Source organism: Pteropus alecto, unplaced genomic scaffold (genome assembly GCF_000325575.1).
Source record: "Pteropus alecto unplaced genomic scaffold, ASM32557v1 scaffold239, whole genome shotgun sequence".
NCBI classification, from domain to species: Eukaryota; Metazoa; Chordata; class Mammalia; order Chiroptera; family Pteropodidae; genus Pteropus; species Pteropus alecto.
Window position 1 is genome coordinate 13,889,842 of NW_006494613.1, and position 5,009 is coordinate 13,894,850.

General features: G+C 28.2%; 1 pseudogene; it reads left to right on the forward strand.

Moving 5' to 3' along the window:
• The first annotated feature begins 550 nt into the window (after positions 1 to 550).
• LOC112474508 lies at positions 551 to 669 on the forward strand (annotated as a pseudogene).
• The last annotated feature ends 4,340 nt before the right edge of the window (positions 670 to 5,009 follow it).

Here is a 5,009-nt window from a genome sequence, read left to right on the forward strand (position 1 = left end):
TGATAAGAAACTATTTTTACTGTCACTGAAATTTATTATCTTGTTGAAGGAATCATAGCTATTTCTCTAATTATTCTCTTTTTGACACTTATTTATCATATTTTAAATTGTTTTAGAGTGAGTAGTCATTAAAATATTTTGTTGCTTTTATATTTGAATTTATTATAACACTATACCCCTTATATGCCAGTGGACTACTTCATATATAGTCAAAGAATGTAATAAATAGCAAATATTTAGTAACTATTAAAATTAGAAGACCAATTAAGACTAAGAGTCATGTACAATTTAAATTAAATCTATTAGAGAAATGCAAATCAAAACCACAATGAAAAACTATCTCACGCCTATTAGAATGTCTATCATCAACAGGACAAGTAATAACAACTGTTAGATTCTGGGGAAAAAGGAACCCTCATACACTTCTGGTAGGAATGTAAATTGTTACAGCCACTATGGAAAACATTATGAAGCTTCCTCAAAAAATTAAGAATAGAATTATAACATGACCCAGCAATCCCTCTTCTGGGTATCTATCAAAAAATTTGAAGTCTACGGCCATGCTACCCTGAACAAGCCTGATCCCATCTGATCTCAGAAGCTAAGCAGGGTCGGGCCCGGTTAGTACTTGGATGAGAGACCACCTAAGAAGATCAGGTGCTGTAGGAGTAAAAAGTTTTTAAAAATAAGAGATTGTAAGCTGACAAGTTCCTTGCAATCTGTGAGGTCAACCAAGGGTTGCCTCACCTAAAAAAAAAAAAAAAAAGAAATTTTGAAAACATTTATACATAAAGATATATGTATCTCAATGTTCATGTGACCAAGACATGAAAACAACTGAAGTGTCCTTCAATAGATAATTGGATAAAGATGTGACACATATATACAATGGAATATTAGCCATAGGAAAAGATGAAATGCTGCTCTTTGTGACGACATAGATGGATATTGAGATTATCATGCTAAGTGAAATAAGTCAGACAGAAAAAGTTGAGAACTATAGAATTTCACTCATATGTGGAATATAAAAAAATGAAATTAACTAATAAACAAGACAGACAAACAGAGACTCATGAACATGGACAATAGTTTAGTGATTATCAAAGGGTAGGGAGGCAGGGGACAAGTATATAAGGGTAAAGGAGGTCAAATATATGGTGATGGAAGGAAATTTAACTTTGGGTGGTGAATATACAATGCAATATACATATGACATATTATATGATGTATTGTACACTTGAAACCTATATAATTTTATTAACTGATGTCATCCCAATAAATTTAATAAAATAAGAAATAAATAATATTTAAAATATAGTTTTAATATAAATGGTAAACATTTTAGAAAATATTCAGACTATAAGTCAAAATACTAAATTCATTCTATTAGTCTATTCATGATTTCTGTTGGTTTTTTTTTTTAATGTTTTGATGATATAAAATATCTTCAGTTTGGAATTTGGTTGGTAGACAGATTTACAGGATGAAAAATTATCTTATGTTCCATAGAGATCTGTATTAGATTTTATACTTAAATGCGGACTTCTTTTAAATTGTATTTACATTCATATGTCTATTTCTTGGGAATCGACTCAAAAAATAGATAACATTGAGCAGAATTTACCTTACAGGCATACTAGGTTCAGAATGTCTCCTAAAAAGAAATAGATAATCTATAAAAACTGTCCCCAACATCTTTAAATTCTAATGCCACCAATTTATATTTTGAATTTACTCTATGTTGAAAAACTTCAACCAAGGTATTATTAAGAAATTGCTTCTGTTAAACTCTGTTATTAGAGGAATGCAGAGCAAGGAGGATTATCAAATGTATCTTCTTTCTCAGTGAGGAAAATGCAAGTTTCAAAATGGTACATACAATAAGATCTCAGTCAAATAATTTGCAAAACCTCAAGAAAGGCATATGTGTGTCTATTCATGAGCACATTTATATATACATCTATGGAACACACACATATACATTTATGTATAAATCATTCAGCATAGTTTATAGCACATAGTGCTCAAGAAATACTTCTTGAGACATAAAAATAGAATCTTATCATTTGAGACAACATGAATGGACCTAGAGGGTATTATACTAAGTGAAATAAGTCAGAGAAAAACAAATACCATATGAATTCAGTTATATGTGGAATCTAAAGAACAAAATAAACAAACAAAACAGAAACAAACTGCTAGATACAGAGAATAAACTTCTGGTTGCCAGATGGGAAGGGACTTGGGGGAATAAGTGAAAAAGGTGAAGAAATTAAGAAGTACAAAGTGGTAGTTACAAAATAGTCATGGGATGTAAAATATAACATAGGGAATACAGTCAACACTGTAATAACTGTATATAGACTAATTGAGGTGGATTACTTTGTAAATTATATAAATGTCTAACCACTATGCTATACACCTGAAACTAATATAAAATTATTTTGAATTTCAATTGTAATTTAAAATTTCTTAAATGAAAATAAAAAATAAAAATAAATACTTCTTGAAAGAATGTATGAATAAATGCAAAACATACAAAATATATGTATACCTGCAATAGCATGAATGCTAACAATAGAATTCAAGTTCTTAGGCAATACATATTTCATCTTCTATTTTTCAGTCTCTTTATTGGCTTAAAAATTAGTTATATGTATATATATGTGTGTGTGTAAATATGATGAATAGATTAACAGTGAGAAAAAAAGGATGCTTTCTTCATGAAGAAGGGCTTTGTTATTCTAAACATTAGTTATTCTAAAAAAAAAATAGAAAAAGCTTAAACGAATCAATATTTGTAGGGAGAAAGAAACCATAGTATAGGTACTATACAAAATTTACATCCTCTAAAACTTAGGATTTAAAATTTATAACATTAATATTTGTTATAATTTAATATTTTAAAATTATGGAAACATGTATATAAGTGCAACTGACTAAAACAGACAAACGCAAATGAAATATCCATCTCACCGTGTAGAGAGTGCATTACGATTTTGTTTAGATTTGGGAATAAATTTTTCAAAAAGATATGAGATGTGATTTAACTTTTGTTTTATTGATTTTTATACTGCAGTGATTATCTTTCTGTCTAATATCATAAGATGTACATAGTTCTGCATTTTACTTTAGCAATTAATATAGTCTAGGTAAGTTATAATAATGTTCAAGACAATTTCTTCAAAGTATTGCCGACATGTTTTATTATATTATAATCTTTATATAAATTTGAATCCCCAGACTTCTGCCTTTCATAGTTTGACTTTAGGTTGTGTGAGGGCTACAAAATAATGTGCAGAAATCTGTTATTTCTTTTTTGAAGAAAGTATTAACTCACTATTTATAACCAAATTTAAACACTAGGTAAGATTCAGCTGCCTTATAAATTAAAAGAAACAGTCCATTTAATAGAAATCTGTGGAAAATTGGTAAATAGATCTATTGATCATTAAATTTCTTTTCAAAATACAATTAGATATATCTGTTTACCATATTGCTCAACTTTATTAACATTTTACAAGAAAATTATTAGCAATTTGTCTCTTGAATAAATACTATTTTTTTGTGAAACATGAATTGTTGTTTCTGGGAAATTCTACTTCTGAGCTTCCTCTATATTTTAGACAATGAATGGTGTCTTTTCAACTCAGTAATTAGGAAAAAAAACTATTTTGCAATAAAAAAGTAAACTAAAAAACAACATCTGCCTCAGGGATAAGTTCTTGATTGCATGAAAGAACTATTCTTTCATTTTCTTGAAGACGAAGGGGTAAAAACAACACAATCAAAATTACTTTTCAGATTAATATTTTGCACTGGCCTTTTTCTATTATTTCTTCAGGCATATTTTCTTTCACAGTTGAAATACATTTCAAGTTTCTTTGGCCCTTTTTTAAAGATTTTATATTGTTTGATTATGTATTTTCTATTTTATTACAGGAAATTAAAACATGCGTCAAGTAATTTAAATAGCATAACAAATTCCATATATTCTTTTCCAGCTGCAAAAATTATCTTTATTCTATCATTCTTGTTTCATCTATAACTCTTCCCACTTCCCACTCTCTAACATGGCAATGATGATAATGATGATGATGATCAAGATGATGATGATTATAGTGATATTTTTGAGGTAGCATTTACATATATGGATAAACACAAAACTTAAATGTACAATTTTGGAAAATGGATGTCCCCATAAAGAACACATCTCTATCATATTTCTATCTTCCCAGAAATTTCCTTTGTATCTTTTCCCAGTCAATCTAGCCTTTCGAGACAACCACCCTTCTAATTGTTTCAAACCAAATTATTATTGTCTATTCTGGGACGTCATATAAACAGAATTACATATATATATATATATGTATTATATATATGTAATATATATATATATTGTTTTCTGTATGACTTTTTTCCTAGCATTTTGTCTCTGAGATTCATCTATGTTGATGTGTATATAAGTAGTTTATTCCTTGTTATTGCTGAGTAGCATTTCATCTTAGAGATGAGACTCTTATATATAATTTTCTTTCCTTATAATGGTTTTGTTAGTTTGTGGTATCAGAATAATGATGGCTTTGTGAGTTGAGAAAAATTCCTACCTCATTTTCAGTGAGCTTTTGCATTATTTCTTCATTAAATGCTTAAGAGAATTTCCAAGTGTACATATCTGTACATGAAGTTTTCTCTATGAAAAGGTGTTTAGTATCTAATTCAATTTTTTTGGTATATATAAAGCTACTAGTAGTTTCTGTTTCATCTTTCAAGGAATTTGTCTATTTCATTAAGTTGTCAAATTTAATGGAGATAAAGTTACTGATAATATCACCTTTTATCATTTAAATGTTTGTATAATTCACAAAAATATGTTTTCTTAAATTTCTAAAATTGACTATGTCTTCTACTTTTTCTTAGTCTTATTGGGAGTTTATCATTTTTATTAACCTTTTCAGAGTCAACATTTTGTTGCATCAATTTTTTATGTTGTTTTTTCTTTTTCTATT